General features: G+C 49.7%; 1 long non-coding RNA gene across 2 annotated transcripts in view; it reads left to right on the forward strand.

Annotated features, from left to right (window-relative positions):
• The first annotated feature begins 769 nt into the window (after nt 1-769).
• LOC140599998 (uncharacterized) overlaps nt 770-16,970 on the forward strand; it is a 151,494-nt gene continuing 135,293 nt past the window's right edge. For both annotated transcript variants that reach the window (XR_012003138.1, XR_012003139.1), the window contains exon 1: nt 770-908. This is a non-coding gene — a long non-coding RNA (uncharacterized lncRNA). The remainder of the gene's footprint in view (nt 909-16,970) is intronic.

Here is a 16,970-nt window from a genome sequence, read left to right on the forward strand (position 1 = left end):
TTAATATTCACGTCTGGCAAATTCTTGCAATCTAAAAGACAGAGAGAAAAGATTTTGTAAGTCACTTAATCCCCAAAGCAGAGCACACACCCTCCTAATAAACAACTTTGAAGAGATCATGATTTTAGAGCCCACGAATTGGTTATGTCAGAGGAAGAGATGCAGAAGAAACCATGCACTGAAACAAGTCTTGCCAGGGCAATGTAGACCCCACCTCCTTAGAGAATAAGGCAATATCCCGTTCTCCTGCCTTCTCTGAAATGCCTTGAAAAGAGCAAGAGTTTCGTAGGAGCAGGAGCGTTGCAACATATTACAAAATGTCAGTGTATATTTGAAATTCAAATGCACATGAGAGTCATGCATTTTATTTTTCTGTGGTTCAGATCTCCTAAATAAAGCATTTCCCCTGTGTAGGCGCTCCCCCCCCCCCACCCTGGGGGGCTCCACATGAGGTCAGCATCTGGGTCGCTTTGCCAGGGTCAGAAGACTGTTCTTCCAGGAAGGGCTGCAGAGACCCTGGGAACGGGACCAGCCCAGCTCACAAGTATGAAGAGAATGTCGGAGAGGAAGTGGTGGCTGTGAGTCAGCATGAGTCATCTCGTTCCAATGAGAACGAAGACTGAGGTGTGCGCGCTTTTTTTTTTTCTGCCTTTTTTTTTTACTCTTTTTTTTTCATTCTTTCTTTTTCCTTCTTTTTTTCTTTTTTCTTTTTTTTTTTTTTTTCATTTTCTTTTTTTTTGGTCTCAGTCATGTGGACATCATTGGGAATGGAGGGAAAGAGTGACTGCATGGCTGGTTGCTTGCTGAGCCCCGGGCTGGTATTCCAGAAGGGCTGTGCCTGAGTCGGTGTCTGCTTCAGACCTTCGGGGCCCCGGCGGCGGGAAGGTGGAGTCAGCCGCTTGTCCCTGGTGAGTACGTCTCTGTCATTTTTACCATCATTTCTGCCGTCTGCCTCAGAGTCTAGATGGGTTAAAGCTGTTGCATCTTGGAGGGGACACTGCATTCGAGACTTTGAGGGTCCCTAATTTTAGAGCAGTTGCTGCGTCTGCCCCCGCCCCATCGCTACTGTCTTTCAGCCTGCTGTCTCAGGGCTTAGCTGGGAGAATGTCCATACTCGTGCTACACTGTCGTCCTGGAAGAGGCAGTGATGCTCGGTTGGAAGCTAAGCGGTTCCAGACTCCGCTCTGGAGCCCCAGTGAAGTTCAGAGATGGAGGTGGGTGAATCGGTGCTCACCCAGGGGGACTGAGGTTGGGCCAGCTTCCGCTTCTCAGAGGTGGAGGGAAGACAGCCCCCGAGAAGTTTCTGGCCGCGTGGTCTGAGCTGCCCAGTTTTTAAGTGCAAGAAATACAATAGAGAGGCAGAATTTTGGCATATGAATGATTCTGGGAACTTACTTTATGTCTTTTCTTTTTGCTTGAGAGTGAATGTCCCAAACTGTAGTGAAATCAGAAAGAAAATATGCAGGGGTCTGGGGGCTGGTGCCTAGGGGCTGGGGTTGGGGAGGGTGAGGGTTGGGTTGTTGAGTCCCTGAGGCCTGATATGACCTTGATAATGTGTTTGTCAGCCTGTTACTATTCTGAAGAGACTTAGCTTTACAGTCAAGTAAAATACAGGAAACTTTTTTTTTTAATGTCATTCTAGTTACTGTAAATGAACGGTTAAAATGTCATAAATACCTTGTGATAAACATTTTTTGAATTTGCTTAAAAACCTGCACATCAGTAGGCAGGGTATGACAGGGAGCTTTTTTCAGTAGAGTCATTTGAGTGTGTGGGCTTTCTGGGTTAATAATGAGTCAGCACCAGATTTCTATAATTGGAGCAGCTCTAAGAGAATAAGCGATCTGCCCCCAAGCACAGCATGGTGGCTGGCTGGCCCTCCAGGAGGATCTGACTGTTTGGTCTTTGTTGAAAATCAACTTTGGGTGCCTCCCTTGTTTGATGACCACCCCCCCCCACTCGCCCCCAGCTTCAGTCCCAGCTCTTCTGTGTCCTTGTGAAGCCCTTTTGCTAAGGGGTCCTTACACCGGACCCTCCCCTTCGGCTGATGTTGACTTTTAGGGTCTGCCTTGACAGAGCTGATTGAGCATACGATTTGTTAAATTAAAAATCCAGAGTGTATGAAGGGTGGGGATAGCCCAGGGTTAAAGCTACATCTAGTGTCCCGCGATGTGACACCTGCGGGAGGCATCAAGTGGGAGCCGGAAGGGTCACAGCTTGAGCTTCAAAGCAGGCGTTATGCATGTAGCATGCATGTAGCATGCAGCGGGGAAGGGGGTAGGGGGTGGGAAGGTGTCACATTAAAATCAGAGAGCTGGATTCCAAGGAAGAAATCCTCCCTTGAACCTTACTCTTATAAACTGAGAAAAATGCCAAGAAAAAAATTAAAACAAAAACAAAAACAAGGGATCCCTGGGTGGCGCAGTGGTTTGGCGCCTGCCTTTGGCCCAGGGCGCGATCCTGGAGACCCGGGATTGAATCCCACGTCGGGCTCCTGGTGCATGGAGCCTGCTTCTCCCTCTGCCTGTGTCTCTGCCTCTCTCTCTCTCTCTGTGACTATCATAAATAAATAAAAATTAAAAAAATATATATATATAAAAAAAAACAAACAAAAACAAAAACAAACCTGGAGTTGTAGGCTGGTGGCTCTAAGGCCAAATGCATCCTATTTGAATCTACCCCCAACCCTCTCAAATTCTGTTGGCCTGCCCAGGATTGGTGTTTGGGTTCTTTTTCTTTTTCTTTTTCTTTTCTTTCTTTCTTTCTTTTTTTTTTTTTTTTTTTTTTTTGTATTCAGATCACTATGATGGGGTCCTATATTCTTTGGATCACGGGCCCCATTGAACCCTAATACTGCAAGGCTCTGTTAGCCTTGGGCTTCTGGACCATGACACTGCCTGCCTTAGGGGGCCACTGGGAGGGCTCAGAGAGTAAACATCTGCCAAGGGCTTCCAACAGCATCTGGACACTGAGGAGCCCCCATTGACGTTAGCTCTATCAGCTTCCCTTCTTACCTGGACTCTCAAGGCATGTGGGCTTGCGGCCCCAGAATTAGTGACATCACTTTCCCAAGCAAGATCTTGTGATTTCAATGTAATCAGTGGCAGTTCCAAGGCTGACCGTCTCCGGATCAAGTCAGGACCTCAGCAAGGCAGACAACAGGGGTTTCCGAGGTGGGAGCCCAGCCCAGTCTGTCTCTCTCGGTGAGTAATCATTGTAAGCGCTCAGAGAAATGCCATCTTCCTGGAGAGAAGAGCCCCAAAAGGCAAAATGCCTTAGGCAGTGTCGTGGTGGCTTATGCACACTAGCATTCTCTCTTGTCCCCATTTCAGAGAACACACCAGGAGTCAATGTGTGTTTGTTACCGGGCGGAGTCTTCAATTCCCCTGGATAAGCGCCATCGGGAAGTAGTTTTGAGGTGGTTGATTTTATTTGAGACCTTGATTGTATTCTTTGATGTAGAATTCAGGCAGTCGTATGAATGCTGGAAGTCAATTTACCGCTTACCCATGAGAAATAAGCCTGTGGTGAACTGACAGAATCACTTTTATAATCAGGAGAGTCATTTAAAAAGGCCAGAAATAAGGCCATGGGCAGGTCTGAATAATAGAGCATTCATTAATATGATGTGCTGCTTTGTCATATTTTCCAACTAAGAAAGATGCTGATTCTAATGAGGATGCAGGCAAAGAGTAAAAAGAGAAACAAACTACAAGAGAAACGGAGCAGATATTTTAAAAGGACACCTGCAGCAAAAAAGAAAATGCTGACAGTTTGATGATATTTGGAAATGGCCTGGTGGCCTGTTGTCATGGCCCCCTGAGCTTCGAGACTGGCCTATTGCTGCTGGCCCCATCTCCCACTCCACACCGTTCATCAGGACCCCTACCTGGGCTTTTATCCCTCTTGCCAAGAGGTTAGCATGGTCCCCACCATCTATTGCCATACGGAGAGCTTGCCCTCATGTTGGGCAAGTTACATAGCTTCTTCTTGTCCCACCTTCCTCACTGTGAAAGGGAGTTAATAATAGTACTGGCCTCTTGGGTCCTCGTAAAGATCTGTGATGATTAGCACAACAGTTATAGTGAGACTTGATAGCTGTTAAATACACGATTACAGATTCAGACATAGACCCAGACTCCTTTCTGTCTCTACCCGGGCCCTGGGCCCTGTGGGCATCCATAAAGAATTGGCTCTGGGTTCCTGAAGTGAGATCCCATCTGTGTTGTGTTCTGCATTTGCAAGATATTTATTGATTAGGTAAACGGGAAATGTTTCATGGTTTTCTCCTGGAAAACCCAGAGTACTAGATGTTGTCACCGTCATCGTGGCCATCATGGTTTCTATTGTCCCCATCATCACAGTGGGGACAGCTCCCCTTGTCTTCAGCCCAACCACGTGGTCGTAAATTTCTGTGCATTTCCTTTACCCCTCAGCCCCCAACACACACACATACCCACCCTGGAAGATAGGAAGGATGGCCAATTACTCAACTTCTTCAAGGTGCAGGAGTCCTAGGCAGGTATATCAGGCTGAGCAGCTGCCTTGAGGAGTGCCTGGCAGAGGGGGGCGGGACCTTCACCTCCATCAGGAGAGGAGAGTCAGGAAAAGCAGGGGACCAGGAGGGTGCTGTCTGTAATCCGGCAGAATGGGACGGCGGGCCAGAGAATCCAGGACCACTGGCCTCGGACCTGCTTCCAGGGTGGAAGCAGCTGGATGCTGTACTCACACTTCCTGTCTAAGGCCAGCTACTGTCAATTTCTGGTTGTTTGCGAATCATCACAGTATATGGGGCTGAGTCATTTTGAAAATATTAAGTAAGGTACACTTAAAACTAAAACCAGGGCGAGCATAACATGTCCTTTCCTTGCCGAATCTGAAGATATCCAAGATCACGCAGTGCCTCAGGAGCTGAATCTTCACACTCATTCTACAGGGATCCAGAAGTAATGCCAGTTGTGTCCCTTGACACAGTCAGCCTTCTGTGGTACTGCCCTGCCAACATAAGGCATCAGGTGCTTCATACATCTCCTTTCTGAAAGTCGAGGCTTTGCATGTGCAGCATGGCTGTATTGTTTGTCTGTTCTAAATGGTGCCACTTTGTGGGCGGTTTTGTTCTGCAACTGCTACCTGTGCCAAAATCCAGAGGACCCTCTCTGCTCGCAGTGCTGAGGCGGGACAGTCGTGTGCTTGGCCCAGTGCTTCAGGGCAGAACTTGGGCTCCTCACAACTTCAACAGGGTTCTGGTTAGACCACAGAGCTCAGGCGAGGGGAAGCCAGCAGTGGATCAGAAGGAAGTTGGGTCCACAGGAAGGAGGAGTGGTTGGGAGGCTTGTTTGGTCTCAGATGATTCCTCTGATTAAAGAAAAGCTAAAAACACCCGGTTTCCTTGCATTTTGTATAATCAAAAAAGCTAACGGTGATGGCAAATGTTATCCATGGCGGTTTTCCCGTGCATCCTTTGTTTTTAGGATCCATTATCCTGCAAGGGAGGGCTTCTCCCCAGAGACTTTTAGCATTAGCCTTTCCCTCCGTGCTGTCCTTTCAAAAGTTTATCATACTTAAAATACTGGAGTTTTTAGTAATGGCATAAATGTATCATTTTAGCTGTTATTCCTGGACATTTACATAGTGTGAGAAGGATGCATGGGTTTCTATCAATTCAGGTAGATATAAAGGAAAGTTTTACAAAATAGCCGTGCTCCCAGCAAGTGTCAGGCTTACTTTCCCTCAGACAGAAAAAGATTAGAAGCGGGCTGTCCAGTGCAAAGGTCAGTGGGCAGCCAGTTCATTCATCTCTCTTCTCTGCATTCCTTAGCATTGGCTTCCTTCCTTAAAGTTGTCTTCTGGTTTTAGTAGAGCTGCTGGAGCTCCAGCCATCACCTGTGCATTCCACACAAGAAGAAAGAGGAAAGTAGGGGACAGAAGGCTAAGCAGCCTAGGTGTCAGGCTCCTTTAAAGAGCTTTCCTAGAACCCGCAACATACCCTTTCTGCCTATATCTTTTATTGGCCACCGTATCTGTAAAGCAGCCTGGGGAATGCAGCTTTTTAATTAGGCACATTGCTGCCCCTGACAACATAGCAGTTGCTGACAACACAGGAAGTAGAGGAGAATGGATGTAGGATAGGCAACAAGCAGTCTCCACAACAGAGTGCTCCTGAAGACAGCTAGATTGATGTTTTACAGCATTCTCAGTCCCATGACTGGAACCAGGACAAGTCGCTTAGCTCGGCTGGGATCAGGGTCTACTTTGTGAAATAACCACGTTGCTCTCATCAGAACTCTCAGGAGGAGACTGTGGCTTCAAGAGCCCTGAACAACTTGGAAAACGGCATTCAAAAGGAGAGAAGCCATTTGTTTGACTTTGGTATTAATAGTCAAATAAGATTTCCTTTCATTCATGCATTAGCAAATACTTCACATTTACCCAATAAAATAATGATAATTCAAACACTGCTTTGTTTACTGAGTGCCTGCTTGGTGCCAGGCACTCTTCTGGATGCTTTTCAAATATGATCTTCTGGAGTCCTCACAGAACTGTGTGACAGATTATCGTCATCGCCCCCCATCATCCGGACAAGGAAGCTGGGGCACAGGGAGCTTAGGGGAGATGGCTAGATCGCAGCGCTAGTAAGGAGAGGAACTTCGTTTTGAACCCGACAGTCTGGTTCTTTGGCCCAGGGACGAGGAGGTGAACCAGCAGACCGGGTCTTTCCTATTTATGTCTTTCTGGTGAAATAGACGTGAGCCCAATACTGCCAGGCCGCTCTCAGCGCCCCAGGGGACGGGTGCAGGGAGGCGGGAGCCCTCACATCCTGTAGCACCTCCTGCCTAGAAGGAGAGCAGTCCAAGCTTAGCGTTCTTCCCCCGCACCCCACCCCGGAGCACAGACCAGGAATCCCAGCTATGTCTGGGTTCATGACTCACGCCCTCCCTTGCAGCCGGCTTTTCCAGAGTCAGCTCCTGAGTCAGGACCGCGCCCTTCCAGCCCTGAGGCTACAGCCTGGGCGTCATCCAGACTGGCCTTCAAAGGTTCGGCAGTGGTCCAGCAAAGAGCAGGATGGCCGAAGTAGAAAAGTTTCAGCTCCAAGGACATGGAGTTTATTCACAGCATTCAGTCCCATCAAGGGCCAGAGAAGGTGGACCTGTCACACCCTCCTTTCCACATGACCCCATCATCTGGTGACACAACCAGGGCCATGAGGATGCATGAGGACAGGGTGGGTTTTTTCAGCAGGGGGTGTTTGCTGTAATTCCACCCTGGACTAAGTCCCCTTCTGTGTGTTCTTTGCTTTGCACCATCTCAGAGCCTCATGGCCTCCCTCCATCTTCCTCCTCCAGCTCCTTTACATTACATGCCGCATTTACGCCATTGCAGACGGAAAATTCAGACAGGCAGGTGGAGTGGCTGATGAAACACATAGGCTGCAACGTGTAGTGGGGATTTGGGGAAAGCTCCCTGAAGGAGCCTGACATCTAAGAGGCTTAATCTTTTGTCCTCTACCTCCCTCTGTCCTCCTGTGTAGAATGCAAAGGTGATGGCTGGACCTCCAGCAGCCTCCTTGGAATCACAAGACAACTTGGAGAAAGAAAGGCAGCACTAAGGAGGGCAGAGCAGACAGATGGCCACAGGGTTTTGGGAGGCTGGAAATGTGAGATGCCTGGAGATGTGACTATTTTGGCAGTGGGTTTACCTGCACGATGCAGAGGGAGGTACGAGAAATCACTGCTGAAATTCAATCTGTAGGTCAACTAGGAGGGGATGTCTGTTCCCTTTGTGTGGAGCGGCCTTTTATGCTTCTGGTATAAGGAGCGAGAGCTCAGGGCTGCATAGTGACCATTACAGGTGCTTTAGCCTTCGTGGCCCTTCCCTCATGTAAGACTGTATTATGACTGTCTTGGTATAAAGATGAATGTTCTCCAAACTGGATTTATTATTACATAGTCATTTTCATTATATTTTGGGTTTTCTTCTGATTTTAAAATAAATGAAAACATTTAATTTTTGAGAGTATTAAGCAGAGGTTGGTGCTGGGAGGGCAAAGAGCAACCACAGAGGGGTCTCCTCATGGAGCACGTAGGCTGGTCCCTGGAGGGGTGCCTCTGGACAGTGGGTGCAGATGGCTTCTTGTGTACTGCTGCTGAGCCTCAATAGCCACGACACTCATGTCACCTCTGGAAATGATGATGAGGATTTTCAGAGCAGATCTGTCCATCCTGTGCAGTTTTTCCATCATCCCTCATCTCCCCTATAATTTCTCTGCTCATCCAACGGATCTGTTTTGTGAGTATGCATTTCAGTCTACAGTGCTAAGGTATCAAAAATATAACACTCCTTTATTCTCTAAATCTCTAAATTATATTAGATCTGCTTTAAGCTCACCCTGCCCCTACATTACCCCCTCAACCTGGCTGAGGGAAAATTCAGATTCTGTCATTATAGGGAATCCTTGTTTGTCCCAGGGCCCCTCCTGTCACCATCCAATCTCAGGGTTCTTGGTGCCAGACAACTGGGGTGGGGCAGTCTGCTCTCTGAGGTGGCTGCCACCCTTACTGTTGGACACCTGAAGATCAGCGTGTGTGGGGTTCCAGAGCTTCTTGGGCTCCTGCTCCAGCCAGAGAGGCCTGCATGCCGTGGTGCTCTGTCCCTGACCATAGGCCCCTCCTGGAAATGTGCCCCGCCCCACACACACAGCTGTGGAGTGTCTGGTGGCCGCATCCTGTCTGCTAACTGCTGTAGGCCTCTCCTAACCTGGTCCCCCATCTTGGCCTGCTTGGGGGGCTAGAAAGAACAGTGATAGCAGAGGAGTCAGAAACATAGCACTCTCGGAGGACCTGTGGAGGTCACATGGTATCTTCTTGTGACTTCCCAAAGCCTCCGGCACACATTCAACAGAACTTTCAGCGATGATAAAACCGTGCTACATCTGTGCCATATGCAGCCACAAGCCACGTGTGGCTACTGAGCACTTGAAAAGTCACTAATGTGACTGAGGAATTGAATAAAACTTACATTTTATTTCAGTTAATTTAAATTTAAAAGTATATAGCCTCACGTGGCTAGTGGCTGTCATTCTAGAGAGCACACATCTAGAGCATGTTTTCCTACTCTGGACAGCTTTGAAAGATGGGCCGTCACCCTGAGGACAGATGTGGCCTTGGGGTGGAGGGGTCAAGTTGAACTTGGCCCTCAGTGCTCAGAAGAATGGAGAGCTTCTGGGCCAGTAGCTTTGGGCCAGGCAGGTGGGGGTCTCACGTCTCTGTCACCAGTGCAAACCTCAGTGTCCCCCTCTCTGGGGACAAAAGCTCAAGGTGCCCAGGGAACCACCCGCCCAGGAGGTGGCCCAGGCTGGGCACCTTACACCAAGACCATTCCCGCCAGTTGTTTGATGGTTTCTTCTGGGTGCGAGAGCCTCAGGCAAGGCCCACACAGACAGACCATCCAGGCTTGTGGTATTTGATCATGAACTTTCCTGTTTGGGGAGAGGCATCCTTATTTTTGTTTGTGTGGAGCCATTCCGGGGACTGACTAGATTGGCTAAGGCACACCTCAGGTCCCTGTCACTGTCATCCTACAAATCCCCCAAGTGTGTTTTTTGACTGTTTTGGCTTTTTTTTTTTTTTTTAAGAGTTTAATTTATTTATTTGAGAGAATTCGTGAGAGAACATGAGCAGGGGAGGGGCAAAGGGAGAGGGAGAAGCAGGCTCCCCCTGGGCACTTGGGCAGAGAGCCCCACATTGGGACTTGATCCCAGGACCCTGGCATCATGACCTGAACCAATGGCAGATGCTTCACCGACTGAGCCTTCAGGAACCGCTACTCTTATGGCTTTTAAGGGAGAAGTGTTAAACCATGTTCAGCCCTAATCGACAGGAAGCACACAAGCAGTGGGGAGATGAGCTGAATGGGCAGCAGGGAGCAAACCCAGGCTCCAGGCCCCAGGGCCCCGCCTCTCCTCTCCTCTGCCCGGTTCCACAGCAGCACGGCAAAATGCTGTCCTCCCACGGGTGCGGGATGCTGCAACACGCCGCCTGCCCTCCCCTGAAGCCACCCACCCAGGGCCGTGCTGCTTGCTCGATTCCGTGGACTGTCTGTCTGGGGAGAGGCCAGGAGGCCTGGCGAGGGAGCCACCTCCGCTCCGCCGGCTCCTGGCTGCACAAGCTCAGTGCCTCCTGGCCTCTGTCTCCTAGCCTGGGAAGTAGGAGTACAGGAGTCAGTGCCCCAGGGGTGGTGCTTTTGAGGATGAAAGGGCTCGCTTTGCAGAGAATTCTTAGCAAAGTGCCACACACAGTAGGTGTTCAATAGTATTGGCTGTTGTCACTGGAATGACTGCCTTTTTGCTGTGTGTTCCTGACCACGGACACCTTTCTCTGGGGGCCCGGATCTCCCCCCAGTCATGGTCCATCCAGTCCAGCTTGGGCACCCGAGGAATCCATCATCCTGCCTCCACATCATTTTCTCCAGGCCCAGGGACAGCGTGAGCCGTACAGCCTAGAGGCTAGGGGAGAGAGATTCAGTTGTCTCTCCCGTCGTTTATTCATTCGATATTCATCAAATGTTTACCTCTGGAGGCAGGTGATAAGCAAATGTAGCTGTTAGAAGGGCTGCTGGGGGGTGGGGTGCAAGTGGTGCAGGGCAAGGGGCCCTGTATATATGGGGTGGTCTCTGAAGGTCCCTCCACTTGAGTGGAGATCTGAAAGTTGGTTTATACATTTTGTGTCTTGCTTTGTTTTCTCTGTATGGATAGGCAGCTAGAGGAGGTTCCTGGCTCCCCCTGGCTAGCTGTGTGACCGTGAGTGAGTCACCAAGCCTCTGATGGTCGGTGCAGCTTGGGGAGTTGACCCAACTTGGGGTCATCACCATTACAAAGACACTCTTCACTTTGGGGACTGCCCCACCACAGCATCCCTCGAGGTGAGCCCCATAAGGGCCGTTCAATCTATACTTAAACCCTTCTCTCCTTCCAGAGACAGCCCAGCCCATCACTGCAAAGCACTGACTGAGAAGATGTTCCATAAATAATCCAAAGCCTGTTTTCTGGCACTTCCACGTTTTGGACCTAGTTCTGCTCCCCCTGAAGCCATTCAGTCATATCCGTGGTCAAAACTATGTTCATAATTCAGCACATTCATTAGCATTCATTGGGCAGTTATTCTGTCCCAGAAACTGCTGAATTACAACACAAGTCCCGGTTTCTTTCACAATGAACCCTTCCAGCTGCATGGCTGTCACCACTTGCTCGAGCTCTTCCTTCTTTGCACAGCTCCTGAAAGTGTGTGCTGAGGTATTCGGCAGCCTTGACCCCCCGTGCTGCCCTTCTGGTCAGGGACTGCTGTTTTCTGATGTCCCCCTCACATGTGCATGGTGACCTGCCTTCTCCTGGATGCTGGGCTGAGGTTTGGGTCCATGCATTGGCAGTGGGTTAACATCCCTGCCTCTTTGCGTGGGGACATGTGCAAAGCCACCTCTCATTTCTTTAGGTACAGACTTTTGGTTTAATCTCCTAGATTTGGCCCATATGTTCTCTAACATAAAATATGAAGCCTGACATCATCTGCAATTTAGGGAGGTGTCCCTCCCTTTTACATCTTCACCAGAAGACCCTTTGGCTCAGCATAAACCAAGAGCAGAGACCTATGGCACTCTACTAGGGACTGTCTCCCAGGTGGCCTGCATCTATCATTCTGGGGCACTCACTGAATACAAACAGCTCCCCTTGCTGCAGGTTTCACTGATGCAGATGAATGCGTGATGGAATACATCATGTAATCAAATGTGTGATGTGACCTCACTGACAAACATGGTAGGTACTGATCATTTAGACACTCAGCCAGATTCCTCCCGATGGGTAGCCATCCTCTTTCTGTCTCATTCTCCTTCCCCCCACCCTCAAATACTTGCAGCATTTGGTGAGGCTAGCTAACCTTTAGGTCCGCTGTTAGATGCTAGCAGTAAGTCACCTTAAACATCTAGAACATTTGAATGCTCAGTTGTTGGGGATTGTTGATTTAGTTGCTTATACATGGTCACATCCTCAGGGTTTGTGGGTTGAAGGCATTTGACTCGCTTCAGATAGACCTTTCCAGTAGGCATCTCTGGGCCCGGCCTGACAGATGGGTGACTGTCTTTGTGCAGCAGTCCCTTTGAAGTCCCCAGAAGAGCTTGCTCTGTGGATGGGAGAGGAGAGATGCAGAATGAGTGCAGACTGCCACCCAGCAGCACAAGAGGTGACTGCAAACCAGAATGCTCCCAGTGAGAACCTGAGCCACCCAGTCACTGTCGCAACCTTCCCAAAGTGAGTAGCACCTGCTCTGTGTGCATCTGCTGAGTCCATCACCAGGGGCACTTGCACAGAACAGGAATGCTCAAGAGGGGCCAGATGGCTGCCTCCCCTGGACACTGCACAGCCGTTAAAGGAGTACAGTCCCCCTCTCAGCTCCTCCCCACCTCCACCTGCCCTCTGGTTGCCAAAATTATCAGAATCTTCCAACTCTCATCTCTCCCACTCTCTGTGGAAAAATGAATAGCCAGTGAGTGGCAAAAGAGATGGACTTCTTATTGAAATGGAAATTATTCTCCAAGTTTCGGGAAGGAGAGAGTTCCAGAACTTTCTGAGCAAACAGCTTCCAAGAATCATTACAGTTACTCAGTGCTCCACTGGTGGAAAAGGGGAGGCCCCCAGGTCTCATGTTGGAGGTTTTAATTTATATCTTGTGCAGGACTTAGGGGAGATTAACCATGCTGCTTAAACAGTATGTAGTAAATCAATTTTGAAAGGGCCTCCTGGCAGCCGTAGGGAATGGAGAAACTAATATTTATGCAGCATTTTCCAGAGGCCCGGTGTGTGCTGGCTGCTTTATATCCATGAACTTGTTCAACCCCCATATCCATCCCATGTGGACTAGGATCTATTAACCCATGTTCCAGACGAGCAGACTAAAGTTCTTAAGAGTTTCAGCGTGCACCGATCAAGGCAGAGCCAGAATTCCCACCAGCCTCATCCTAAAACACCAGTTCGAACCTCCAACCAGCCAAACGTCAGGCTTTGTGCGGAATTCTGTTTTCCAAGACCACAACCAGATTAAAGCTTTTTTGGATCATTCAAATAAATCTTTCCCAAAGGAAGACAACTTTTGCATAACCCCTGCCTGAGCAGCTCTCCAACGACCTCAAGGAATCTTGCTGGAAGCTTTATGATTAGGCATGGGGAGTGCACTCCTGCCAGGGGCACCTGGAAATACTCGCTTGGAAAGGGACCCTCACCGGAGGGTGACTTTCAGCTGATGCTTTTCAGCATCTTTCGAGATGAGCGTACGGGATGTCTCATTTAATCTGCAAATGCGAAGGGGGAATAGAGTTTCCAGCTTTAATTAATTTTTTGAATAAGGTTTGAAAGTGAAAGTAAGTAAGGGGTTGGGTGAAAAGCACACTCTCACCCCTGTCTCCTACCCAGTTCCCATTGACCACCCCTCTGAAACCCTACTCTTTGTTGCTTATCAGTCCCGGGTTTCTTTATGCAAATGTAAGCAGGTATTTGAATGAATCTTTTTCCTTTCTTTCCTACTTTCCGCAAAAACTATCACAATCGTTTTTACTGAGCACTTCTGTGCTGTCGAGAGGACTGGGTTGTGTGTTCCCTCCCTGCATTTGGGGCTGCTGGGCTGGCATCCCCTTTTCTGTCATCCTGAGGCCTAACCTTGTCCAGGCATTCAAAGGACAAGCAGGCACTTGGGGAGGACACGGTGTATGGGCTCCCATCCCCAGAGAAGCCCCAGGCCAGAGCGGGGAGTGCCATCATGAGGGTCCCAGGGGCGGGAGGACTGAGACATGCTCTCATGGCTTGCAACTCCATTGACCCAGGGTGGCGATCTAGCAACTGGTGGAGGACCAGAAAGGTGAACAGTGACTTGGATGCTCCATGGGTTTCATGAGGGTCCAGGACCCCCACAGCAAGCTTGACATCAAATTTTATTTACGAAAGAGATGAATGAAGAGGTGGAGATTGAGAATTGAAAAAAAAAAAAAAAATCCATCTCCAAATTCTTTTAAACAAATGCCCTGGGGCACCTGGGTGGCTCAGTTGGTTGAACATCTGCCTTCAGCTCAGGTCAAGATCTCAGGGTCCTGGGATCAAGTCCTGCGTGGGGCTCTCTGCACAGCTTGGAATCTGCTTCTCTCTCCCTCTGCATGTTGTTCCTACCAGCTTATGCTCTCTCTTTCTCTCTCTCTCTCTCTTTGTCAAATAAATACATAAAATCTTTAAAAAACAAAACAAACAAATCCCCCTAGTGAAAGTTTCTGCTCTGGCTATGTCAGCCAGCACCCCAAATGGCTATGGCTGTCATTTCACAGTGTCTTCTCTGAGCCAGGCACTGTTCCAAGTGTCACCGAATAACCCTCAGTGAGGATCTCCATTTTTCAGGGAGGAAGCTGAGCCTGTAGTCACATAGCTAACAAGTGGGGGAGCCAGAGTTCAGGCCAGACAGCCAGCTGCCCGGCCCCCAGCTGGTTCCTGGGTGGACAGCTACCCTCACAGCAGCCTCCCCAGGGCCAAGGGACTTCCTGGATTTTACCATCAGAGCACCTAAGGGGTTGCAGCACAGAAAGCAACACGGAGCCCAGGGTGGCAGGACATCTGTGCTGAGGCATGACAGCCCTGGGCCCCTCCGGATGGCCCTGCTCCTTCCAGAGGCCCGCTGGCTGGTAGCCTCCCTGAGAGGCACTTCCAGATCAGGACTGTCGGCAGCAGAGTTCTGAGCTGTATGGAATGGCACACTTTATAACAACCTTTAATTTGGCACTGACAAAAAGAAAGCAAATGTGTTTAACAAGAAGGCAGTTTATTTTCAGGGGAAAGAGTTTGGGGGAAGACTCTGCAGAAGAAATGACGGAGAAAGTGAGTGGAAGTCCAGACTTTGTGAGTCATCATTCAAGGCCTCTGTATGTGTTACGGGATGAATCTCGCCTCCCCAGAATTCATATGTTGAAGCCCTACCCGCCGAGTCACTCAGAATGAGACCTTATTTGGAAATGGTGTCATTGTAGACACAATTAAAGATGAGGTCATAGTGGAGTAGCGGGGCCCCTTTTCCAACGCAAGCGGTGTCTTTACGAGACGAGGCCGTTTGGACGCAGACAGGTGTCCAGGGAGAAGGCCAGGTGGAGATGGCAGCGAGGCTGCCGCAACCCAGGGGGGCTGGGAGGGAGGCGGGGGTCAGATCCTTCCCTGGCGCCTCCGGCAGCAGCGTGGCCCCGCCACACCTTGATCTCAGACTCACCCGCAGAGCTATGAGATGATGCGTTTCTGTGGTTTGAGCCCCCTGCTTCTGGTCCTTCGTTACGACAACTCGAGGAAACTAGAACAGTGCACATCCTTCCAGATGCCGAAGGAGGCTGCTCCCAGCGGGCTTCCAGCTCAGCTTGGATTAGCCGCTCAAGAGGCACCTGCTGGCCCCGGGGACCGCCGCGCCTGTGCCCAGGCAGCCCTGCTTTAGTTAAGCAAATAGAACGTTCTCACTTCGTCTTAACTTTTCCCGGACTGCAGAAATGCGGAGGTCAAAAAAGCGGAATTTGGTCTTCACATTAGCTTTTAAAAAGAGGGTGAGGGACAGGGGTGGGGGTGGGGGTGGGGGACAAGAAGCCACTTCATCTTTATATGTGACGGGATCCATGCTCTGGTGGGCCGCACGACGTGACCCGGGCAGGGCTGGCGACTGAGCCACCGCCTCCACGTGAGCGGAGCGCAGTCTGACCTCACGCCAGGACCTTCCCCGGCCATCGGAACTTTCACCCATGTTGTCCTTGGCCCGCTCCTTTCCCTTCCTCCAGCGTTCACACGCATCCCTGCAGATGACACTTACAGGACAAGCAGGGACGCTCCCAAGGACCCGGGAAGTCACGCTTTTCTGTGGGGCTTTTTCTCCGTGTTTCCTAGTTCTTGAGCAAGGGTGACTATGAGCCGAACACAAACATGGCTTTGACAAGCAGTTCAGAAAAACAGGAACCGCCAATTCATGAGAACTTAAAGAAAAAAATAGTTTAAAGAACTGAGAAATTGCCACATTATAATGAAAGAATGTCAGGTTTTGGAAATGACAAGAACGGGCAATCTTCACCTCGAAAACCCGGTGGAGTCGGTTACACAAGACATAAACCACACACAAACACGAGCATTTCTTATAATATAAGGGCATTTACAGTCAAGAGCATTTCATGGAAAGTTATTTTAGTAGCAGGGGTAGCCTTCAGCAATGAGTATTCGTCAAGAGAGCGAAACCTTGACTTCAAAGCCAGGAGGCAAAGGAGCCAGACTCCGCAGGGCGGCTGAGCACGCTCACGCGGTGCAGCAGGGACTGAGGCCTGGGCCCGGCGACAGGCGCCAGCCCGGGGTGCCGAGGCACTGCCTGGGATGCCCTCGTGACAGCAGGGGACACACCCACCTCTGGCTGGCCCGGGACGCTGCAGTTTGCCACAAGCTTCGGCTTGAACTTCTTCAAATAACTCCTTTGTTGTAAAACTGAGGGCGTTATGGGAAGCAAGCAAAACCCTGTGGGCTGTAAACGGCTTGTCACCTTAAGGGAATACCTGAAGCAACTGAAGCAACCCTCAGCGCTCCAGGGTGGAAGGTGTCCGCAGGGTAGCGCTGCTGTGTGACTGCCCCAGGCGCAGGGCTTCGGCCGACCCGACCCGGTGGCAGTGCCTGGTCAGCGTTAGGACACCAGGAGCAGGACTTTAAAAAAAAGCTACTCACCCCCCCTCACACACACCCACACACACACACACTCCCACCACCCTGCAGAGCTAGCTGCTGCTCCCATTCAGGCTTGTTTTCTTCCAGTGTTTTCCCTCTGTATTTATTTAATAATTGCCTGGGCGATCTATCACATAATTCAACCATCTTTATTTATTTATTTATTTTTAGATTTTAAGAATTTATTTATTTATGAGAGACAGAGAGAGAGAGAGAG

Source organism: Vulpes vulpes, chromosome 8 (genome assembly GCF_048418805.1).
Source record: "Vulpes vulpes isolate BD-2025 chromosome 8, VulVul3, whole genome shotgun sequence".
NCBI classification, from domain to species: Eukaryota; Metazoa; Chordata; class Mammalia; order Carnivora; family Canidae; genus Vulpes; species Vulpes vulpes.